The sequence below is a fragment of the Peromyscus eremicus genome, chromosome 19 (assembly GCF_949786415.1).
Source record: "Peromyscus eremicus chromosome 19, PerEre_H2_v1, whole genome shotgun sequence".
Classification (NCBI taxonomy): domain Eukaryota; kingdom Metazoa; phylum Chordata; class Mammalia; order Rodentia; family Cricetidae; genus Peromyscus; species Peromyscus eremicus.
This window is the reverse complement of record NC_081435.1, coordinates 48,256,550-48,271,853: the sequence shown is the minus strand read 5'-3', so window position 1 is coordinate 48,271,853 and position 15,304 is coordinate 48,256,550. Positions and strand designations below refer to the sequence as shown.

Genomic DNA, 15,304 nt, shown 5'->3' with positions numbered 1-15,304 from the left:
TTCTGCTCAGAACATACCATACAGGGTTGTAGGGTTGTTCAGGGTTCAAAAGCTGACCTGACTCCTGCCTACATCTTTAGACCCGGCATCCCATTGCCTTGCAGTTCTATCAGTTCTGTATTGTTTCTTCTTATTGTAAAGGCACTTTGTGTTCTAGACATACCATTAACTGGTCTTGGTTTTCTTCAGGCAGGTGGACAGAGGAGACAAAGAGTGTTTTAGGTAACTTTGTGTGTTCATTTTGCTAGACCACAGTACTCAGTATATTGGTTAAACATGTCTAGCTATTGTTGGGAAAGTTATTTCTGAGATGAGATTAAGATTTAAATGGGTTTTAAGTAATCTAGATTACCCTCTTAAGTCTGGTTCTGCCTCACCCTGTCAGCTCTGGGCCTTAAGGAAAAAGGATCAGGGGGTTCTGCTAACAGATGCCTTTGGATTCCAATGCAACATTAGTTCCTTTTGTGTTTCTGGTCTACTTGGTCTGTCCTGCCAGCCTCCACATTCATGGTAGCCAGTTCTTCAGTTCCTTAAAAGCAATCCCCCACTCCTTTCTCTCTCTTTCTCCCTTCCTAAACACACACCTATCTAACTGATGCCCTGAAGAACTCTGATTTTAATAGTTTTTTTTTTTTTTTTTTTTTTTTTTTTTTTTTTTTTTTCCGAGACAGGGTTTCTCTGTGTAGCGTTGTGCCTTTCCTGGATCTCACTCTGTAGATCAGGCTGGCCTCGAACTCACAGAGATCCGCCTGGCTCTGCCTCCCGAGTGCTGGGATTAAAGGCGTGCGCCACCACCGCCCGGCATGTAATGTTTTACAGAAGGGAAAACTGAGGCTCACAGACATTAAGTATGTGGCCATGGCAGTGAGGTAAATGCAGAAGAAGCATTCAAAATCACTTTTCAAAAATTCTGAACCACACCCTCATTTTGCATTTACTTAGAAGTTTTTGACATTTGTGAAGAATGACCTGAGTTCAGAGCAATAGAAACATAACCTTTAGTTATTTTTGCTATTTGGTAGAAATCATCTGTATCTTTCCTGGAAAGAACGGACAAAAATCCACTTGTACTGCACCCAGCTGTCCACAAGTTAGCAGCTAACTCTACGGGGTTGTCAGTTGTCTGACTCTTAATTGACAGCAAATGGTGAACCAAGCAACAGCTGTTTCCTGGAGTCAGGTGGCCTTGATGACACGCTGTACTATGACATAGATGGGACAGCTGGTTACCCTCTGCTTTACTTCTCAATGTTTTTTCTTATCGGTACACTTCTATAATGACAAACTTCCAAAGTTATTTGTGAGCCAGATCTGGCCGTACATGCCTGTAACCCTAGCACTTGAGAGGTAGTGGTAGGGGGATGAAGAGTTCAAGGACAGTCTTGGTCTCATAAGACCCTGTCGCAAATCTTTAAAAATATGATCACAGAGTGCCTTTGAGATGGCTCAGGATATAAAGCACCTGCTGTCAAGTCTGACAACCAAAGTTCAATCCCCAGGACCCACAGAGTGGGAGAGAACTGATTCCTGAAAGCTGCCCTCTGCCTACCTCGGCCTTTGCATGCTTGCTCCTATACACAAACCACATGCACACAGAATGGATTTTTAAAATACAGTAAAATTGAACCCTACAATAGAAGTGATGAACCCTTTTCTATTATTTTTCAGGTTAAATGGCCAAACTTAGAACTGAATAAAAGAAGAAAGGTGTAAGAAAGCCTGCTGGGCACCAGCATTCCTGTTTCCTGGCTGTGGATGCAGCATGGCTAGCTGCCTGGTGACCCTGCAGCCACAGCTGGAGCTGCTCTTCCTGTCGTGCTTCCCTGCAGGGCTGGATGATACCTTCAAGCAATGAGCCCAAAGGAGCCCTTAGATTGTCAGGTCACAGCAGTAAGAAAAGTAACGAAATCCTAACTATTCACGTCTGTGTTTTGGAAAAACTGACATATCATATCATATTTATATGAATCAGAGTTTAAGTTTATTAAGGGACATTTTAATATAGATTTAAGCAGAGGGATTAATAGGATGAAAGAGGGCTGAGGGAAAGAATGAAGCATGTCCAGGAGTCACTTAGTATACTAATTTTTCAAACGTTTACTAGATTGGCCTATGAAGCCATCTGGTCCTGGGCTTTTAACAAATTTATTTATTTTTATGTTTATGTTTGATTGAGTGTGTGTGCCTGAGTGCATGTATTTGCACCAAGTGTGTGCAGGAGCCTGAGGAAGTCAGAAGAGTGATCTCCTGGAACTGGAATTACAGGGGGTTGTGGGCCACCATCTGGGTGCTGGGAACTGAACTTGAGTCCTTGAAAAATCTGTAAGTGCTCTTAGCCAGGGTGATGCCTATTCTTGGTTGTCAACTTGACTGTGTCAAGAGGCTGGGGACACATGTGAGAGAGTTTTCTTGATTTAATTGTTTGGAGTGGGAAGATCCACCCTAAATCTGGATCTTTTGAGGTGGGACAATCCACCTTAAATCTGGGCCACATCTTCTAGTAGCAGCCTAATAAATGACACTGGAGAAGAAAGTACTTGCTCTTTGCTTGCTTGCCCTCACTCTTTTTTAAAGATTTATTTATTATGGATACAGTGTTCTGCCTGCATGTATGCCTGTAGACCAGAAGAGGGCACCAGATCTCATTACAGATGGTTGAGAGCCACCATGTGGTTGCTGGGAATTGAACTCAGGACCTCTGGAAGAGCAAGCAGTGCTCTCAACCTCTGAGCCATCTCTCCAGCCCATGCCCTCACTCTTGATGGCAAGTTCATTTCTTCCCTGGCATTAGAGCATACCTCTTTGGGATTCTGGAATATACGGAAGGCCAGTTGAGATATCCAGCCTCATAGACTGAACAGCTGCTGTTGATAGACAGCCATTGTTGGACTAGCTGGACCATTGCATGCCATTGTAATAACTCCCATATATATTATTTAATAGTATTCATATATATCACACACACATATTCTCTCACACACACATTCATTCTATCACTTCTGTGCTGTGGGATAATGCTTTTGTACACTGGTTTAATAAAACATTGATTGGCCAGTAGCCAGGTAGGAAGTATAGGTGGGATAAGCAGACTAGGAGAATTCTGGGAAGAGGAAGGCTGAGTGAGGAGACACCAGCCTGCTGTCCAGGGAACAGCATGCAACAGCACACAGGTAAAGCCACATAACACGTGGCGACATATAGATTAACAGAAATGGGCTGAGTTTAAATGTAAGAGCTAGTCAGTAATAAGCCTGAGCTAATGGCTGAGCAGTTATAATTAATATAAGCCTCTGTGTGTTTACTTGGGGGACGCGAGTGGGAGAGATTTGTCTTGACCACGGGCCAGGCAGGACACAGGAAAACTTCTGACTACAGTTCTGTTCCTCTAGAGAACTCTGGTTCTAGGATTTTTATGGAGGGTGTTTTTTTTGTTTTTAATTATTAATCTAGTCACTTTATTTGGGGTTTATTCAGATTTTTTGTTTCTTTAGTCAGTGTCTTAGTCACTGTTTTATTGCTGTAAAGAGACACCATGACCATGTCAACTCTTTATAATAAAGCATTTAATTGGGCTGGCTTACAGTTTCTGAGGTATAGTGATATAATATATCACTAATAAACTTATCTGGGGACCAGAGGACAGAAACAGTCACTAGATTAGACATAGAGGTCAGACAGTGGTGTCACACACTTTTAATCCTATTACTCTGGAGGCAGAGAGCCTCTGGATCTCTGAGTTCAAAGCCACACTGGAAACAGAGCCAGGCAGTGGTGGCACACACCTTTAATCCCATTACTTGAGATCTCATACCTTTACTTGGGAAGCACACACGCCTTTAATCCCAGGAAGTAATATGACAGGACACAGAAAGGTATATAAGGCGTGAGGAAACAGGAACTTGCTCTCTTTAGACTGAGGATTTCGTAGAGGTAAGAACTAGTGGCAGGCTTGCTCTGCTTTTCTGATCTTTTAGCTTTTGCTCAAATATCTGGCTCTGGGTTTTTTATTAATAAGACTGTTTAGCAATTTGTGTTACACAGAGGTTTAGTTCATTATCATCACAGAGGGGAGCATGGCAGCATGCATGCAAACATGATACTGGAGAAGTAGCTGAGAGTTCTATGTCCAGATCCTCAGGCAGCTGGAAGAGAAAGCCACTGCGCCTATCTTGGGCTTTTGAAACCTCAAAGCCCACCCCCAGTGACACAGTTCCTCCAACAAGGCCACACCTACTCTAACAAGGCCACACCTCCTAATCTTTCTCAAGTAGTACCACTCCCTGATGACTAAGCATTCGAATATATGAGCCTATTGGTGGTGGGCTTTCTTGTTCAAACCACCACAGTTGGCTTTGCTAATTACTGTTTTCTTTTTTCTAGGAATTTGTCCATTTATCTAAATTAGAAGAAAAGAGTTAGTCACAGTAGTTTCCCCTGTAATTCTTTTCATTTCTAAAAGGTCTGTAATATGGTTCCATCTTCATTTCTGACTTCTGTTTCATAAGCATGTTTAGCAATGTGAGTCTTTCTTGTTCGATGCCAGTAAAGGCTAATTGATTTTGTTTTAAAGAAATGTCTTCTGGGCTTTGGCGATACTTCAGTTTGCTAAGTACGTGTAAAGTTCTGTTTTCAGTTCCTCACACTGCATGTAAGAAATGTGTCTGGGTAGCTGGAGAGATGGCTCTGTGGTTAAGAGCATTTGTTGCTCTTGCAGATGACCTGGGATTCAGTTACCAGCATCTAGATGGTGGTTCACAACCATGGGTAACTCCATTTCCTGGGAATCTGACATTCTCTTCTGACTTCTGGGGGCCCCAGGCACACAGGCATATAGGCAAAACACCCATATACATAAAAATAAAATTAATGAATTATTTTTTCCTTAAGAAATGGGACTAAGATTAAAAAAATGTTTTACTTACTTTTCCAAAAGGGTACATAGCCATGCCAAATCAAGCAGGTGAGCACAAACAGTAGGGGGTTCTGCGGTTGGGGGTGGGGTGGGGGGTGGGGGGTGGTATTTATAATACAAAGAGGTCCTGGACCTCATGTTGAGTGGATAGTCTTGGCATCCATTCTTACACACTTGGCTGATTTAAAGAGATGTAGTTCCTAAGTGAAATGCAAATTTTAGCAGAAAGTGAAACTGAACACGTATTTGATTTTAAGAAGTGCTAACCCTGGAAGAATTTGAATTTCAGCCAAATACCTTCTTCCCGAAAATTATTTAAAATGGAGTTTTGTCTTATTTAACAGTTTGGTAGAAAAGTTTACAGTTTTGACTTGTGTAAGCACAGGGTGGTGCTGCAGCCTTGTAGTTCTACACTTGGAATTACAGCATGATGCCTGGTTTTTATTGCTTTTTCAGTGTGGGTTCTGAAGCTCACACTCACATGCGCAGGTCTGCACATCAACCACTGTGTCAGCTGGGGTGTCTTTTCAGCACTCGCTTTTTTTAGCTTTGTTTTCTGTTGCTGTTGTTGTCATTCTGTTCCTCTCACTGCCGTGGTGTGGTGTCCAGTGAATATTGTTCAGTGTAATGCTTGACTATCTTATTGTTATTACTATTATTATTGTTGTTGTTATTGTTGCCGTACTGGAGATTGAACCAAGGGCTTTATGCATGCTAGCAAGTACTCTGACAAGTGAGTTCTATTTCCCACCCTCAAAACACTTCTTTGATGTCCAGTCTAATACTAGGATATCAAAGCCAAGAAACTGATCTCCGTTAAGTCTTGTATTAAGTCTCTAAAGTGAGTGGATTCCTCTTTTCTCTGGGTTCTCACCATTTGCTAATACTGCTGGCTCTTCAGCAAATGAACCTCACAGCTGTCTGTTAGTGCCTGTTGGGACCTTATGTAAGTCTCAGAGTAGACGCCAGAGTTATTTCCCTGGAGGGCTTTTGTAGCCTTGCTTTTGCACTAGGAGTACAATTATTCCTTAGGGATTAAGGGTAATACCCAATGAAATGACATTTGTTCTGTATAAAAGTCTGTAGAGGCTTTGATTATAAAATAAGTTTACCTACTATATCCTGATAAAGAGAGAACAGAATCTTTGAGTTTATTCAGACCGCAGTATATCTAGGGACTTAGTAAACACATTACTCCTCAATCCTGAGGGGTTGTTTAGTGAGCAAGGTGTAGGTGGAGTTTTCATGTCCTGAGCACCTGCTCCCAAATAACCAACATGGAGACTTAAGATTACTTATAAATGCTCAGCCAGTAGCTCAGGCTTGTTACTAGCTAACTCTTATAACACGAATCTTAAAAGGTCTTATAATAAAAAACCCAGAGCCAGATATTGGGGTATAAGTTGAAAGATCAGAGAGGCAGAACAGCAAGCTACTAGTTTTTACCCCTACAAAATCCTCCATCAAAAGAGTGAATGAGTTCCTGTTTCCTCAGACTGAAAGCCTCTGAGTCCTCACCCAAAAGGGTCTTAGTTGAACTGCTTAAAAGCCTCTAGTTCCTGGTCCTCAGCCTCAAGAGCACGAGTTCCTGTTTCTTCATGCCTTATGTATCTTTCTATGTTTTACCATATCACTTCCTGGGATTAAAGACATATGTCCTTCCCAGGCAAAGACATGGGATCTCAAGTGCCGGGATTAAAGGTGTGTGCCACCACTGCCTGGCTCAGTTCCCAGTGTGGCTTTGAACTCACAGAGATCCAGACAGATCTCTGTCTCTGGAATGCTAGGATTAAAGGTTTGTGCTACCACTGTCTGACCTCTATGTCTAATCTAGTGGCTGTTCTGTTCTCTGATCCCCATGAAAGCTTTATCAATCACAATATCTTACATTTAAATTAACCCATATTTTTTATCTATGCCTTGCCACTTGGCTTGGTACTTTTTCTCAGTATGACATGTCCATTTTGCTTCTCCCAGCTTCTGCTTGTGACTTCTCAGACTCCACCCTTCCTCATCCCATCATTCTCAGTTTGGCTGTCCTGCCTAACTTTATCCTGTTCAGCTATTGGCCACTCAGCTTGTTTATTAAACCAATCATAGTGACATATATTCACACAGTGTACAGAAGAATTATTCCACAGCAACAAGGTCATTAAAAATATCTAATTTCAGGTGCCACTCTCCAATCTGCTTTTTGTGCCACTCTCCTAAACACAGCAGGAGATGCCCTGCTGCCTCTGATGTGTTTGGGCCAAGGCTGAAGAGGCTGCCAAGAAGCTGTAGTTCAGGTTCTGGAAGATTGCAGTCCTGGCTACTTGACTGTGGAAGGTTTGGCAGGGCAAGTTTCCCACCAAAGAAACTTTTGTGGGTTGGCTAGTTATTTTACAAGTCAATTTGACACAAACCTAGACATAGCTTGGAAAGAGGGACTTTTAATTGAGAAAATGCCTCCATCAAGTTGGCCTGTAGGCCTGTATTGTCTTGGTTAAGGATTGATGTGGGAGGGCCCAGCTTACTGTAGGAGGTGCCAGCCTTGGGCAGGTGGTCCTAGGTTGTATAAGAAAGCAAACTGAGCAAGCCATGGAGAGAAAGCCAGTAAACAACATTCCTCCATGTCTTCTGCTTCAGTTTCTGCTTCCAGGTTCCTGCCCTGCTTGAGTTCCTGCCCTGGCTTGCCTGAATGATGAACTGTGAGTGGGACATGGAAGCTAAGTAAATCCTTACCTTCCAAAGTTGCTTTTGGTCATGGTGTTTACCATGGCAACAGAAAAGTAATGAAGACACTAGGTGAGTTCTGTTCAGGGGATGCCTGTTGATAAGCACTCTAGATAATTGCTGGTGACCAGAGTAATGAAGGAAAGAAAAAGGCATCTCGGAACCTCAGTGACCTCTTTTTCTTTGTAAGAAACAAGGCCAGGGATGTCATCATAGACAGTTCAGTTTGTGAAAGGCGGTTGTTGACTCATATGATCCAATCACAGAAAGCACTTCCCTAAAGTTGATCACAGTAAATGGATGAAGGTTACCATTTTGAACTTGCAGACAGCTGGGCAGGATGAATATCCCATTTTCCTCAGACATACTTCATAGCTATCGATCAATACATTTTTGTGGACTGTTGAAGTGATTAATGGATGTTACCTATGACAAATTGTTGGATGTGGTGGGGAAAGCACAATAAATAATTTTTTGGAGACGTGTATGGAAAGGGTGATCAGTTATGAAGAAGGGAAAGCTTTGTCAGAATCTGGGAATACTGCTTTTTTGGAATCCTGCAAAAAAACCAAAAAGGCAGCTGTTGGTGGTTTAGAGGGGGGACTGTAGGAGCCCCAGTGTTAGTGTGATACTCTGTAAAAGAGTGAGAGTGGAGGCAGAAAGGATGGATGCGCAGCTCCATGAGGAAGTCTTCATGCTCTGTGATACATGGATTCTGCTGCTGAACCCAAAGATGGGGCACTAGGTTCTACCTGGAGAGCAAACTGTGGTCATCCTTGAAAGTGACTGCCTTTTTTTCCCTCTGCTAATCTGAGTGATGGCGTTTGGGTAGAGCTCCCTCCCTTTCAGATTTTGTTAATGTCTGATTCTGTCCAAATGATTTTACTTGAACTTGCAAATTTTATTTCATTAAAATTAATTTTTATTTATCTTCATTCTCTCTCTCTCTCTCTCTCTCTCTCTCTCTCTCTCTCTCTCTCTCTCTCTGTATGTGTATGTATGAGTCTCTGTATACATGTGACTTGACATTGTGCAGAGGTCAGAGGACAACTTTTGGGAGTTGATTCTCTCCTTCTACTGTGGAATCTTGTGACCAAGCTCAGGCTGTAAACCAACATGAACAGAACTTTCTTTTTCACAAGTCACTTATTCAGTTTTTGTCTTTTACTTATCGTTCACATTCTGGCATATTCACAGACAAAATTACTGATGATTTCATTGACAAATCAAACCATACTCATCACATTTACAAATGTAATATTCATGTTTACATTCTTAGTTTGGCTCAATAATCCATATAAAGCACAAACCAAGTGTCTCTACTTCCTGTTTCCTCACAGAGCTAACTCTGGGCAAGCAATGAATATGAAATATGGAAGCATTTAGCTGGCCAGTAGAAGTTAAAAACAATTGTAATAAAACTTCCTATGGTGACATGTTCCTTCTGCATTTTATAAGGTGGTAAATAGAACAGATACATGGAAAAACCTCAAAGATTTGTCAAGCATACAAAAACAGTATACAAAGATGTGTGTGTGTGTGTGTGTGTGTGCGCGCGCGCGCGCACATTGAACAGTGTTTTTGTATTTTAGTTTCCTAAGAAATAAATGAGTGAGATGATATCAGTTTGTGAAACCACAAAGAACATAAAACCAGATGATATGACAGAGTTATGGGCAGTATTCCGTTGTGGAGATTGCATTTGACCTATTTCTTAGGTGTTAGTAATATATGTGTGTGTGTGTGTGTGTGTGTGTGTGTGTGTGTATGTACATACATCTATATACACACATATATATGTAAAGAGTTTATATTCTTTATGCCTAGAATGTTGAGATAATCAAGTGTTTTAAGTAAAAAGATACGTGAATGGAACCTTTATTCCTAATTGTATCAGGCAGGATGGATGGGTAGTTTTTACTACTTTATAAGTGAAGAAAGCGAGACATTATGATCCTTTAGCTAATGAGTGACAGACTCAGAAATCGGGTTTTCCAATTTCCAACCCAGTATACCTTGTTTCCCCCACAGTTGAATATTCATGTTTGTATAAGTGAAAAGACAAAGTGTTATGTAGATATGATTCAACATCAGCCCAGCTGGGCAACAGACAATGTCATGTGCTTCTGGTAGGGAATTCAAGACTTTTTTTTCTTTATTGACCTCCTGTTTGGGTCTCAGAGCAAATAAATATTAAAGATCTTGATACCCTGCTAAATGGAAAAGACACCACCTGATTGCTGGCCCCAGCCCTGGGTCTTGCATTGTCTCAAGAGTGAAGCCAACCGTCGTGGATTGCACTTGTTCTGAGGACCACACATTTTCTCTGTTGATCAAAAAATGACTCTTAGAATTTTCCTCCAGTTACTTTCCATGCTAATCCCCTTCGTCCTCATGGCCTTCACTCTAAAGCTTCTGGTAATGACTTGTCATTTCTGCTGACCTCATCTCTGAGTGGGAGGAAACAGTGTGTGTGTGGGGGAGATAAAAGTCAAGGCTTATACCAGATCAGATGTCATCCTGGGCAGCTCAGCATGGTTGCTATATGCGTTAGAAAAGGGAAGAAACACAACTTTTTAAGGCGCTAGTGGCCTCTGCCTATGTGCCCCACCCTCCATAAGAGTAAGATGGAAGGAAATGCTATAGAATAAGAAGATGAATGGAAATCTGATGTGCCTTTAATCCCAGGCAGAGGCAGTCAGATCTCTGTCAGTTCGAGGCCAGCTGGTATACATAGCAAGTTCCAGGACAGCAAGTTTAGAGAGACCCTGTCTCAAAAATAAATAAATTAAAAGAAAGATGAATGGAAGTCCCCCTTCATTCCATGGATCACAGGATCATAGAGTGAGGCAGGAGACTTTGGAGATAGCACTGTCCTGTGTGGAAAGTGGGTCACTAATAAACAGGGAGTGGCAGCCTCTCAGATCTGAATTCTAATGGGTGTTGATCACCTTGGACTTTCATGTTATCACAAAATAAACAATACATGGAGGTGTGTTATGGCAGGCCACCAACTGGTCCTTTTAAGTCTGTTGTCACAAGAGGGCTATGCTGCTATCCCAGCTTAGCAGAACAGAGGCAAGCAAGGGATCTTAAGATCTTACATGCAGGACATGGTATGGCCTGAATCCAACAGTAGACTACTGTTGGAAAGGATCTTGGGGACATGCTGTAGGCTAGCCCCTCTGTTTACTACACAGAGGACGGAAGCCCTCTGAGAAACGAAGTGACTTGTTTAAGGCTACAGGCTGAGTGTACTGCGGCGGGGAGCCCCACGGTTTTGAGTTTCTCCAGGTTCTTTTCTTCACAGCGGTCCTGGGGAGGCTGGGAGGAGCAGAGCACGCTTTGCGCTGAGGCTGGGGGATCAGTCTTTCCGGGGCGGTCCCTAGCGGCGGTGCATTCCAGAGTCATCCGTGTGGCGCGTGGAGTTGTGAGCACGCATCCCAGCCTCTGCTGCGCGCTCCCGGACTTGGGAGCCCGAGCATGTTCCTGGCGCCAGCGGAGCTGAGGTTCCAGAGCTGGGGTAGCTTGAGGCTGCTTGATCCCCTGCGATCCTGGGGACCTGGAAGAGCACCGGTTGCTGCTTGTAAAGACTAAGCGTGGATCGGGATCGGATCGAGGGTGAGTGAGACTGAAGAGTGTCTTTTGTGGGGCTCTCCCGATTGGAGACTGCCCTAGCGTAGCCCTTACCGGGTGTCCTCTCCTGCCTCGGTACTTCTGAGTTTCTTTTCCCCACCCTTGTCCCTTACCTCCGCTGTCAGTCCTAAGTTCCAGCCACCTTTTGCCCACAGCCTTGGGCCTCTTAGCAGGCCGTGGCTTGGGTGGGTGAACCCTGCCCACTTGCAGATGGCTACTCAAGGGTTTCCCTGCTCCTGCCTTTTCGTTCTACCCCAGACACCGCAGCTCCTGCTCGCTGCCCTGGCTGGGCGTCCCAACTCAGCGCCTGAGCCCTGGTGCTCCTGAGCACAGCGCAGGGTTTGGGCAGCCCCAGAAACAACAGATCATCAGAGTCCGGAATCTGGAGCCGGCTGTTGGTCCTCAGGACTGCTGGGTTCTAGCCTAGGTACTGCCTCCGGTTACTTCATCATCGTCTCAGTGAACTGTTTAGTCACAGTGGAATGGGGAAAACATCCTTTCAGACTAGAAGCAAATGAAAACACAGTGAAAGTATCTTTGAGAGGGACCTTTCTTCCAAGCTCCCTTTTCCAGGTTCTCTGATGTTAGAACTTAGTTTCTGTTTTACTGGTTCCTTTGTACCCCTCAGCCCCTCTCCAGTTCTTTGAGTGTAGGGACAGTCCGTCAGTCCTCGATTCTGAGGCATGCCCAGGACCCGGCACGGGGCCTGTTAGATTGTAGGTGCTCCAGACGGTTCACTGAGTAAAGGATAGAAGGTACGAACCATCAAAATCTGTGCAGATGTCAGGAAGTTTTCTGATCGAGTGGTCTGGATGGGCTTTTATGTAGCCCTGTTTGGTTTTTTCCGTGACTAGCAGAATCCTGTGGCTGCCAGTTCTCTGGTCTGCGGGCAGACAGTGAATACTAAACTACTCAAAGCCCAGGGCTGCTACTAGAGCCGCTGTCATTCACCTATGAAAGATCACCAGAGCATCCACTGCGATCTGCTGAGCCACTCAGTGGGTAGTCTGAGAGAGCAGAAAGCCCCCCCAGGGTGGAATGGAGGAGCAGTTTTCTGTGGAGCAGGAGATCTCAGAACCACCAGGACTGGAGCATTTCCCTTCTCTGTACCCAGTCTTCCTCATATGTCAGATGAGGAAGTCAGTGGGCCAGATGCCTGTTTGTCCGTGGTGACCACAGCCTGTGTTCTTTGGGTTGTGTAAGACACTCACCACTGTCTGAAGGCACACAGAAAGCCCAGCTGAGTTTGAGGCTGTCACAGACTTCTGTGGTGAGAACTGAAAAAGTCACAAAGCCACCCTGGGGTTGTGAGTCACACTTTAGGGTGACAAGTCGTGCTATACGGAGTCCCTGAAGCTGACCCCTCAGAACCTCACTGTGGGCTCTGTTGCACAGAAAGTCTGGGGATTTCCCCTCCTTCCCTTGGTGTGGCTAGAGAACTCTGTGAAAAGCTCTAACAAGGTGTCAGAGACACAAACCAAAGTGCAAACCCCGTGGCTGGGTCAGATGCTGGCCCCGAGAGGGTGACAAGACAAGGCGGTAAGGGGCCAAGGCAACCTCAGGTGCTTTCAGCTCTGCTGTGATCTCATCTTAAAAACCTGCTTCTGCTTCTTACGTATGGATTAAAGCATACAAACTGTGTCTCCAAGGAAACAGGATCTTTGTTTTGCTTGACCTTACACTGGTTTTACTTCTAGTACATTATAGGCACCAGTAAACTCCCCATTCCCATAGTTTATAGGAGTGTAGTGTTTTAAATAGAATGGCCCCCATAGGCTCACATATTTGAACACTTAGTCACCAGGGAGTGGAACTGTGTGCAAAGGATTAGAAGGATTAAGAGGATTGGGGTAGGTGTGGCCTTGTTGGAGGAGGTGTGTCACTGGGAGTGGGCTTTGAGGTTGCAAACGGACAGGCCCAATGTCTCTCTCTCTCAGCTACTGCTCCAGCAGCGTGCCTGCCTGCTTTCCACCATAGTGACTATGGACTAACCCTCTGGAACTGTAAGCTAGCCCCCAGTTAAAGGCTTTCTTTTGTTTTATAAGAGTTGCCTTGGTCATGGAGTCTCTTCCCAACAATAGAACAGTGACTAAGACAAGCATAGATGCTGACATCACTGCCCTTGTGATACCGCAGCCCCCTAGCCAGCCACATATTCTGAATGATGGAATGATAAGCCTACTTGACGTTGATTGGTGCTCACTGTGATTCAGGCATAATTCTCAGCTTTTACACATACTCTTTCATTTAGTCTCTGCTATGATCCTGTTAGGGAAGGACTGTCATTCCTTCCACTTAATAGGTGAGCAAACTGAGCTCCGGTCACACAGGAAGTCAGTGGCACGGTACAGTGTGATACTGATACCAGACAATCTGGCTTCAATATCAAGCCTTCAAACTTCTCCAAACCCTGAAGAAATGGGGATCAAATCTTGCATTAACTTCAGGATGACATGGGAGAAATTAAGTGAGAATTTATCTGCCAGTATACTTGTGGATCACCAGGGACCTCTAGATCCCTTAAAGTTCTTTTTTGGAGGTCGGTGAACCTCAGGAAGGACCAAGATATTAAAGGCTAAGTGCAGGGTAGCCAGGACAGGGACCAGATCAGAATTAGAACTGCCTGCACATTAGATAATAGCAAGCCTGATTCAAACTGCACCCTTACAACTTTTGTTGTCTATAGATAGAGCTTCATTATCCATTGATTTGGATTCTGTTGCCTGACTGGATATGACTTACTATACAGGATCAAGGTAAATGGAGTAGCAGAGGGAGGAGGAGAAAGGAGGAAAGTAAATTATACTTCTTTAACTAGTTTGAGTCGATAACAAGTGTCTGGCCTGTGTTGCTCCTCTTGACCCCTGCCCCAGGCAGACATTGCTAATCAGCATGCTGCACTTCACCTTCTCAGGTCCCCAAACTTTAACTCAGTGTTGAGGCTTCCTTCTTGGTCTCCTAGACTTCATTTAATTGCTCTGAGGTATGATCAAGGACGTTAGAAGTGACAAAACAAGAGCCCTGTCTGTCACCTTCAAAGATAGCACGGGACTTTTGAAATGATTACCCTGTGTCTTTTAATTTTATTTTTAAAATTTGAAAATTACTAAAAAATTTATATTGGGTTACTTAAGGCTATTTTCATGCAGGTGTATATTGTATTATGTCGAGTTATCTCCCACACTCACTGTCCTCTCCTTAACCCCCCCCCCCCATTTCCTTTGTTCTCTGGGGCAGCTTTGTTTCCACTTTCAGATCCTCTGTGCACGTGTAATGTATGAAGTCCAGTCCACAGAGAACACATGTAATTTTCGTCTTTAAAGCATTTTATTTTTATTTGCACATGTATGTGGGTGTCTTGGAGCTCAAGTTATAGGTAGTTTTGAGCATCCTGATGTGGGTGCTGGGAACTGAACTCAGCCAGGTCTTCTGCAAGAACAGCAAGTGCTCTCAATTGCTGAACTGTGTCTCTAGCCCCTGATATTGGTCCTTCTGAGGCTGGATTAATTCACTCAATATGATTATCTCCAGTTGCCTCATACTTTATTCATTATTTCACTTTTTTCTGCATTTTTATTAATGTTCTTCAACCGTAGACCATCCTGGAACGGGGTAGAGCAGAACGGTGTGGGTGGTAGGATGGTGGCAGCAGGCACAGCCAGCCATTTCCCAGAGCAGGCCAGACCCTCAGAATTGATCTGGTTCTTCATTCCTAGTTGTGACTGATATCAGAACTGAGGTACAAGCAAAAAGAGGAATTTGCTTAGGAGCTAATTGTGCTCCATCAATAACTTGCCATCTTTAAGGCTGGGGTGTTAGCTCACAGCTGAAGTGTCTGTCAGGCAAGCCTGAGGGCCTGAGTTCGATTCCCAGAATCCATGTGAAAAAACTCGGGTGTGGTGGTGTGTGCTTATGATTCCAGCACTGGGGGATGGGGTGGAGTGGGTAGGGAAGGGGAGGTGGAGACAGGCAGATCCTGGAGGCTTGCTGTGTACACGCTTGCACGCACAGTTACAAACCTGTGTACGTATACACAAAATT

At 44.0% G+C, this 15,304-nt stretch overlaps 1 protein-coding gene across 6 annotated transcripts in view; it reads left to right on the top strand.

Annotated features, from left to right (window-relative positions):
* The window catches only part of Smim3 (small integral membrane protein 3), a 51,637-nt gene that overhangs the window by 11,271 nt on the left and 25,062 nt on the right, over positions 1–15,304 (top strand). For 2 of the 6 annotated variants that reach the window (XM_059246632.1, XM_059246634.1), the window contains exon 2: positions 1,669–1,899. The gene's annotated coding sequence lies outside the window, so the exon portion shown is untranslated. Of the gene's footprint in view, positions 1–1,668; positions 1,900–4,380; positions 4,460–10,998; positions 11,249–15,304 lie in introns of those variants that run through there. The other 4 variants (XM_059246635.1, XM_059246637.1, XM_059246636.1 and 1 more) reach the window with 4 other exon arrangements.